Genomic DNA, 10,000 nt, shown 5'->3' on the forward strand with positions numbered 1-10,000 from the left:
TTTGTAACGATAAAATAAAACCGGTAGTTTCAACTTTTGACTTAGTACCACAGTTCAGAATCTGAATGAGCTATGTACTACGCTATGAGATGTGAAATATTTGAGCTGAAGGAGGAGATTGATAAAAGTAACATATACTTAAACTGCAACAAAAGCTGCACTTGACACAAAGGAGACATAAAAAAATGTTGGGACAGATGAGGAAAGAAAGGAAAAAAAAGCAGATCGTTTTCTAATGCATATGACATGACTGAAAAAAAAAAAACTGTGAAGTTAAGGAACAAGACGATGAAATATAAGTCCGGGTTAGGAAGAAAGACAACGATGGCCACTGAATGCCAACTCGAAAGGAGACCACTTATCACACTCATGCTATAAAGGTCAGGTATTAAACAGGGAGTCAACTTTCAATGTTACTCTTTGATCAAGGTATCTACCACAGTTAAAATCATGCCAGATTTAAAACCTTTGTTTTGTTCTCTCAAGTACAGAAAAAAAACACCTTGAGGAGAATACACAACACAGCCAACAAGTTTAATTATATCTACCTAATCCTCATTTAAGCTGACAAATTCCGCGCGCAAACAGGAGCGAATCTGATTTAAATATTTATTCAAGCTAGGCGGTTGAGTTTTTCCATACGGAAAACTGCTGAAAGTTTTCACATAGACGGCACCGTTCACTTTCTCTTCTTTTGTTTGAGAGGCAATTCATCCATACCTACTACCATCATAGGTTGTTCGTGTGTATAGCAAACAGTTTAGAAAGCACCTTGATAAGGAAACAAGTCTATTCTCACCATAGATAAATTAAGGCCTCAGTACCATACAAAACTGCGGGGATATTAAACCTTTTTCGGTTGACATTATTTCTTATTTCGGTGGAAAGTTTGAGCTTCGGTTTCCTTTTATTTTTATTTTCGGACTCTGAATAAACCTTTCCAAAATTCAGGTTTTCAGTTAAATAAAAATATAAACTTTTATACACACGCATATTTATATGTGTGTGTGTATAAAATTTTATAATTTTATTTAACTGAACACCTGAATTTTGGAAAGGCCTATCCAGAATCCAAAAATAAAAATAAAGAGAATCCGAAGCTCAAACTTTCCACCGGAATTGGAAAAAAAAAAAAAAAAAAAAAAAAATATATATATATATATATATATATATATATATATATATATATATATATATATATATATATATATATATATGTATGTATATAATTTTTCAGGAAACCTCATCATTATATATGTTCTTTAACTAATTTTACCAAGTTTTTCCTAACTCTCTCCTTAACGAGAATGAAGTCCAGACAACGGGTGTGCAATACTTCGATGACAGTTGACACAGCTTCGTATCCAGACTTATCCGGAACTAAAGAATATGTAACAGTGAAATCATTTTTCACTGCTTTCTCTCTCTCTTTCTTGAGGGTAACTTTACCGGCGATTTATTCTGCCATGAGAAGTAAATTTTCTCAATCATTGTCATTTTTCTCTTTGCTTTGCTAGATTCAGGGTTATTTCTTTTTTTATTCGGTTTTGACAATGAATTTGACTTGAAACGAAAACTTAAACGTCAGTGACATGCGTTTTTTTTAATCTTTACTGCTTTTCTCTTCAGGAGGTTTTTATTAAAAACTATTTTTTATGCGAATAGCAACCTGTCAACTTTCTTCTTTAATAATTCCTATTTAGGAATTTCACAAGTCATCATCGCAGCTGTCCCGGAAAGAACATAACTGACAGTAACTCGACAATTCATAACATTTATTGAAGCAACGTAGCAGCAAGTCCAGTAAAAGTACTGCAAAGAGTTTGTGGATCATTTCTATTCATATCGCGACCTTTATACTTTATATTCATATCTACTGACAGTTTACATTCAGCAAGTGCTTGATAAGGAGATCTTGGCATCATGAACGGCAAAGGTGAATGTATTGGGGGATTCTATATTTAACCTAAATTTTACAAGTGCCATGACCCTATAGGAATCCATGACGTAAAATGCTTGAAATGTCCAACACAAACGTGTTGAAATGTCCAGCTGACCTAAAAGCTGAAATGTCCAACCAAGTTGTGGCGTAGGAATAATCTCAACAGGCCAGACCTCTCCTCTCTTGGCATTCTTGAACGAGGCTTCCAACCGTATTGACTGAGGAAAAATGTGCCATCTCACTGTGAGAAGTAGGAAGAGGAACTGATACTTCATATTCAAAGGGTAGGAAGGCATAAATGGTATGCAAACAGGAAATACTGGATGAAGCACAGATGGGGAGGATCGGATTTCAAAAAACCGATTTCATTCCCATCCACCGTTCTGTCTCATAAGTTCTTGAAGCTGGGACAGAGAAGAAGAGATTTCAGTTTTTTGCGAGACGTAGTGACTCGTTGGATGTTACAGAGCCGTATCTGATATTATGTATTTTCACCCGGTAGTTGTACAATTGCGGGTTATTTGTCTGACTGTAAAATAAACAAATTAAACGTTGGAATAGGAAATTATATAGTCTTCTGCCGTCACCTTAACCTTTTAAGGATATTGCATCCGTCACAATTTTACTTTGACATTTATGCCTTTGGTCTCCAGGGACTATCTTTTCTTTTGATAGCCCTGAGATATACTTGATCAATGAACTCTGAATATTGTATTAAAGAGATGGCAGGCTGTTACACAGAGGAGGACTTAGGAGACGTCTGTATGTTAACCAGGAATTTTAATACTTTGCTTCTCTCATGTTAAATGAATGATATTTATTCCTAAAAGAATTACATTATAAACATTATATGTTTATGATAGAACGATATTGTTTTCGATGAGAACGTAAAAGTTAAAAAAAATATATATAAAATATATATATATATATATATATATATATATATATATATATACTTATATATATATATATATATATATATATATATATATATATATATATATATATATATATATATATATATATATATATATATTTATATATACGTAGAAATAGCAGGAACAAATTAATGAATGTGAAGGTGTATGTAAGCATAAGGACTGAAACAACAAAATTAAAATTAAGAGGATAAGTGGAAGCTGGGAAGATGGAGCAACTTATGTTAGTACGGACAGTGCAAGAACCGAAAGTGTTTATTATCCACACAGGGAGATGAGAGTAAATTATATGGACTAAGCTTAAATGAAATAGGTAAATCTCATATATATGTGATGAAAGGGAAGTAGCCAGATCTCTGCGAAAGGTTAAAGAAGAGAGGAATGTTTCACAGTGCTAGAATAGAATGGTATCAACAGATCATGACAGTGAATGTTGAATATTAATAAGACAAAAATGGTTTCCACTGTGGGAAGCATGAATTACGAAAGCATAAGAAGTCCAGACGTAAAAAGGAAATAAAAACAAGTAGAAAAATGCGCGGAAGTTTCTTCAGCGCAATCGAGTTTTCTGTACAGCGTAAAATCAAGGCCGCCGAAAATAGATCTATCCTTCAGTGCTTTCGGTATAATGCTCTATGAGCCGCGACCCATGAAACTTTAACCACGGCACGGTGGTGGCCTGTCCTGTATCGTTTCCAGACGCAAGATTATGGTTATAACTTAAGTAAAATAAAAACTACTGAGGCTAGAGGGCTGCAATGGTATGTTTGATGACTGGAGGGCAGATGATCAACATGCCAATTTGCACCCTCCTAGCTTCAGTAGTTTTTAAGATCTGAGGGCGGACAGAAAAAGTGCGGACGGACAGACAAAGCCGGCACAATAGTTTTCTTTTACAGGAAACTAAAATGAAGGATGATTGGTTGGCAAAAAGTCTCTATAATTCTGAAGTTTTGGAAGGAAAGAGTCGAGAAACCGACAAAAAGCTGACTAGAAGGAGAGGAAGAGGTGTTCCGAGAGAAAAGCCATGGTATCCATGAGGCACAGGAGTGCTAGCAAGATAGACCCGAGGAGTGCAGTATGCACAGGGCCTCTCAGTACTGTTAACGAACTCTGTATATTTGCATGAAGCCGTTGAATGTGTGGATTTTTTGTACAATGGAATTCATCTTGATTTGAAACGATATACACTGAACATTATTATCAACGAGTTCTAAATAACAGTCAGGTCTTTATCTTTATAAGGTGGCTGTGCCTTGCAGCCTTTTGTCACTAGTTCACCTTTTATTATAAATACAGTATAATTACACTTGATATCGTTGAGGAAACAGTAAGAAAATAAAGTGTCAACTTTTAGCTGAACCGTTGCATTTTATTCCAAGGCTCTCAGTTAGATTTCTTGATGGCAGTTATTACATCACTGTGGTTTCTTACCAGTTCTGTTCTTATTAAGATTGTCACCTCAAGGTTTAATGTTGTAGAGCAAGTCATCTGACGGTTTCTCTCTGATCTCTTCAGTCTTCTGCACGTTCTGCTCGAATTTCACGCTATCCCAGGGCCTCATTTAAGTCTTTCATCCACGATCTTCTGTTTCTTCCCACCGGCCAGAATACTGACATTTCCATACTTGTCACTCTACTAATCAATTGTCCTTTCGCCTTCCTACTGGGTGACAAAGTTATACCAGTCTATATTTCAGTTAATTTATGACTCTGCTACCTCCTTATACATATCAGAATCTCGTCCATTATATGTACTCATGCCTTTAATGCTGTTCCTCATCACGCCTCTTAAATTCTGACTTGGTTTACTCAAATTTCCAAAACCAGAGTCTATTACCTCATACGGGTAACTGAAGGATTTTCTACCAGCAACAAATGTAGACCCTTCGCAATAATATCATTCATATATTCAATAATGTACTTCTTATACATGTTAGATATCAGAAATCCCCTACTCCGTTTAATCTTTGCAAATCTGAGGGCTCCTTGTGGCTCCAATAAATTTGGTACACGATATTTCAGTCATCAGTACACTACGCCCACAGCACAGACTTGGACACTTTCAGACTATACCTACTTTTTGGTTCCTTTTCAGATACATTTCTTCCGCATTCCATTTTAGACTGGTTTAAACATTGCTAAGAAGTTTATACAGTAGGTCTGTAATGACAGTTATGATTTTAGACCAGTACTTTTATATGGGAATCTTTCACTTGTCGTTGGTATGTTCCTTTTCAATAAAATCCCTTTTGTAATAATTTCAATAATTTCGTTTCGTGCTTTTCTACATGCCTGAAAGATGCTTATAAAATGTACGAAAGTTCAAGACCACTAATTTCTCAATAATTCATTACGCGTAGTACCCAGACGACGCTACCATTTAAGAATCAGTATTCAGCGTGGTGAACGATTTAGTCACCGGCCATAATTGTAAGAAACGACACAACACCAACAACACGAAGTTTCTAGCGCATAGGAAGGGAAGAATCATCGAAAATCCAGCAAAAGTAGAGTATAAACCGTTAAATGTTTTTAGGCCTAAAAACGTTGTAGTTTGAGAAAACACCGGCGTAATGGAGGTCTGTCTAGACTGAATACGAGAGGGGAAAATCTACATATTTATGAGGATTAAGTTGTTTTATTCCCGCCGCAGCCATTCCGGTTGAACATGAAGGCGCATTACTTTCCCAGAAGTTAACAGTAAAAGTTAATTCTACGGGCAACAAGTTCAGCTGCCTTTTACAACTGGAAAAAATATGGTAATGCACTTCTCTGTCGCTACAGATGTGACCAACTGAGGAAGGAAAAAAAGGTATTTGTTTTTCCCTTTCAGGAGTGACTAGCTTTCCCAAAGTATTGTACGTGATCCGTAAGGCCCTCAGAAGCGGTGCTTTGAATCATGTTCGAAACATTGCTTCGGATATGCTTACAAGAATGTTCGAAACACATAGCTTGGACGTTCATACCCGCAAACTTTTTTAGAGTGGAAACATTTTTTGGGAATCGACACTTTTCTGAATCCAGTGAAGTGTGGATTGTCGAAATGTTTTGAGCAAAAGGGAGGTCGTTCGTACGGCAAGTTTGTAAACAAGACTAATTCGTGTTTAGATGCACGTATGTCCCCTGTTCTTGATGTGCTAATACCATTGTTCAAGGCAATGTTTTAAGCTTCATGTGTACACAGTTTCGAAATGCAGAAGAGAATACCGAACTTGTAAATCGAAAGAGTTAAAAACATAAAGTGAGCATTGTTGACAGAACATTAACCGAACAACTCATTATCAATACTTAACAATAAGGAGAAAAATATAATCAAATATTCAAAATAATCCATGGTAAAAGATATATGTTACTTTGAAAACGGAATTATAATAATAATAACAATAGTATTTTTTAAACAAACAAAGAACTTTCTTCAACCTCTTTCAGGAATAAGATTTCATTAAATGTACAAAAACGCTTCATGACTAAAGATGTACGTTGCTTTGAAAACTGAATAACAGTAATACAAGCAATATTCTTAAAAACATTTCCAATTTGACAAGCCCGTACATGACAGAGTAAAAACGAGCGACCTATTTCTACAAATGATGATATACATCTACGGACGAGTCGAAATATTTCATAGCAGGGCAAACGAGGTCACTGGGGCCACGGTCAAGCGGTACACGCAAATTGTTGGTGCCCCTGTGGTTACCTGTCAGCTGTCTTCCCTCAGAGGTCAAGATCATTCGTCACGGGGACTTTCTTTTAATTCATTGTCTTGGTTCGGCGAATAACAGGTAAAGGGACGATGAAGCTTTGTTACCTGAAGCTCATTCAGAAATATTTGCTCTGAATGTGTGAGATGGATTTGTATGCATGTTTGTATATACATATAATATGTACGTGTGCATGTATACACACATACACATATATATGTATATATATATATATATGTATATATATATGCTGAACTGTGATTGCCTTTCAATGCACAACTTTAATATGAGAGTACATACAAGATTTCACGCTCGCCAGCGTATTTATGATCTATGGCTAGTACACAATGTACTTACTGTCCATTTAACTACTACAAATGCTACTACTACTTTCATAATCACTTCTGCGAATAATAAATACCACGGTAATACTATAATCCCTTTCATTAAAAAAAATAAATTGCAAAATGTTTGGGTTATGGCTCATATGAAAACAAAAAGAGCAGCCAAAAGTACAGTGAATAATAGATCCTACGCTGGGAATGCCTGGTACTTAGCATATGTTCAGCGAGCTCTCTCCCTCTCTCTCTTTTTTTTTTTTTTTGTGCCCCAGTTGAGCAGTATGCGGTTATGGTTAGACGTTTATTCCGAAAAACATTTTGAAATCTGACTGTTTTTGTTGTGGCACTTTGATCTTGGCGGTAGTTTCATGACACCAGACGATCGCATTCCTGTCAAGATGAGGTTTCTCTTTGCTCGGGTGTAGAAGAAGAAAAAGATGAACAGAGAGAGAGAGAGAGAGAGAGAGAGAGAGAGAGAGAGAGAGAGAGAGAGAGAGAGAGAGAGAGAGAATAAAAATCTCAGGAAACATACAAATGACGAGAGAGAGAGAGAGAGAGGGAAAGAGTGTGTGAAAGAATAAAAAAAATTGGAAATATACAAATGTCATGGAATGACGAGGGAGAAAGAGAGAGAATAAAAATTTCAGGAAACATACGAATGACGACAGAGAGAGAGAGAGAGAGAGAGAGAGAGAGAGAGAGAGAGAGAGAGAGAGAGAGAGAACGCCCTGCGGTCCAGCACCTGAATAAAGGTGGATGAAAAGTATTCAGCCACTCCGTTAGCCTTCGGGCCTTATTGTGTCCCATTGCGACTCGCACCACACCTCTCCAGGTGGTTATCTCTCCATCGTCTCCTCCTTCTACTAAACCTTCCACCAGCCGAGGCCTGTTTTCTTCCTCCATTCTATTTTGACCGTATACACCCATACAGCCCTAAGCTCGATCAATATCAGCCCTAAGCCCGAATGGGAAAGAAGGGCAGGGCATAGGGTTAATACCCTTACCTGCAGTTTAACGAGGAGGTATCGTTCAATAATCCCTGCGAAGACATGAACGAAAAATTTAACGTGAAATAAAACGAAAGCTCTCGATGGTAGGATGAGGAAGAGAACAAGGGAAAGAACAATATCGTCGTCTGGGAGAATATCCAAAGGATTATCCACGGGCTGGTCAGAGGGATGTTGACAACATTAAAGGACTTGGAGTGGGAATAGGAAAAACTGTCAAGTTGTAGATAACTTGAGAACTTGAGAACAGAGGAAACTTTCAGCTGATAGAGTAATGGAAGGTGATAGCCATGCGCAAAGAGATGAATAAAAAAAATGACCCAGCAAACTGGAAGAATATGTTTTCGGGAAACGACTGATGTCAAAGAAAAACTCGCAGATATAGCAGCGAAAAAAAAGTCCTCCGAGAAATAACACAAAAAAAATGAAGAAAACCTACACACAAAAAAAGAGGATAACCAGAAATGTATATAAAAATTTATTATTAAAGAACAACCACTTCAATGGTCCCTAAAAATTGTCAACAATAACGCAAACAAAATCCAATAGCCTAATCAAGGCGGAAGACACGGCCATAAAAAAAAAGGTCAACGAAGAAAAATCTATAAAAAATGGAATTACAAAAAACTCAGTTGCAAAACCAGGAGTCATGATGAGATTCTCCCGTGAGGAAGAAATCAGAGTTAACCGAAAGTTGAAAGATTCTCTCTCTCTCTCTCTCTCTCTCTCTCTCTCTCTCTCTCTCTCTCTGTCTTCTGCTTTTCTTCTCCGTCCGGTTTTTAATCAGTTGGAAAGATCGCGTGATCGGGGTAACGATCACGGCATTCCGTCTTTCCATTTTTCGTTTCATTTGCGGTTCGGATCTTCAAAACACAAGTTCCCCATCTCTCTCTCTCTCTCTCTCTCTCTCTCTCTCTCTCTCTCTCTCTCTCTCTCTTCACGATTTCATTCCGGCCGTCGTAGTTTTATTATTTTCTATTCGGAGACTGGAGGACCTGCGTGTTCTAATCAACTGTGGAATCGGAAAGTCGTGAATCCGTATGTGTCTGCCTTCAGTTATTACATCATCTCATCACTTGCAATGTCGTGAATTTTTATGGGTCATCGTGGAAACATTAATACATTTCGCTTTCACTGGGTCATACGTTACAAGGAATACAGATCTGGTATTTGGGATTATTTGATCAAAGTCAGCATGTATAGATGAAGCCGTCTCTTGAACGCAGTACTATATAGTACGAGATAGTATCTTGAAAGCAGTACTATACGAGTATAGTACGAGTCAGTGCTTTGCGAGATAGTAATCGATCCAATGGTTTATTACCTGGGTCCCCCGAGAGACAGATAAACTCTGTTTGTCTGTTTCACCCTTTCAAGACGCTTTACAGACACCCACATAGGCTACAGCTGCTCTCCCTTTGGGCAAAAGGATGTCACAGTCGACGAACAACATACAAAACATCCTCGGGAAGACTCGGGAGGCGACCATAAACGTGACGTCACATGGAGAAAATAGTGAGTCAACCAGAAAATCAAGTTTGTTTTTGCAGGACCAGGCCATCGCATGGCGAACCAGAAAAGCAGAAAAAAGGAGGGGGGGGGGAAATGGGGTTTTAGGAGGGTGTTTACTGGATCGTCGATTTGGAGCTGGCAGAGGCAGCATATTTATGCGAAAATTAACAATACCTGAGGAGTACGGTGCATCCATTGCACTCCTTACCAACATGCGTTGAACATTGCATCCTGAACGGGACTGGAGGGCCTTATCCATATACATAGGACGCCATTTTAGTGGTATGGTCCCAGCGGGGAGCATAGCGGTCGGATTTTTGTTTGTATACAATTCTCTCAACAAATATTTCACTGACCCACTTAAAATATCAAACAGCAAAAGAGTGCTAGAAAAATCCCTATACGCTGGATAAGTGGATTAAGACTTCACCTGAGAATTCCTTTTATGGATGTGTCTTAATAACCTCGCGCATAACGCATCTTCTGTTTATAAAAATTCTTCTTCATGACAGATTCATGTTGGATGTCAGATCGATCGGGGGCGAAGAAGAGATAAT

At 37.6% G+C, this 10,000-nt stretch overlaps 1 protein-coding gene across 3 annotated transcripts in view; it reads left to right on the forward strand.

The window, feature by feature from the left end:
• The window catches only part of LOC136829388 (uncharacterized), a 105,031-nt gene that overhangs the window by 39,531 nt on the left and 55,500 nt on the right, over positions 1 to 10,000 (forward strand). The gene's annotated exons all lie outside the window — the stretch shown is intronic.

This window comes from Macrobrachium rosenbergii, chromosome 44 (genome assembly GCF_040412425.1).
Source record: "Macrobrachium rosenbergii isolate ZJJX-2024 chromosome 44, ASM4041242v1, whole genome shotgun sequence".
NCBI classification, from domain to species: Eukaryota; Metazoa; Arthropoda; class Malacostraca; order Decapoda; family Palaemonidae; genus Macrobrachium; species Macrobrachium rosenbergii.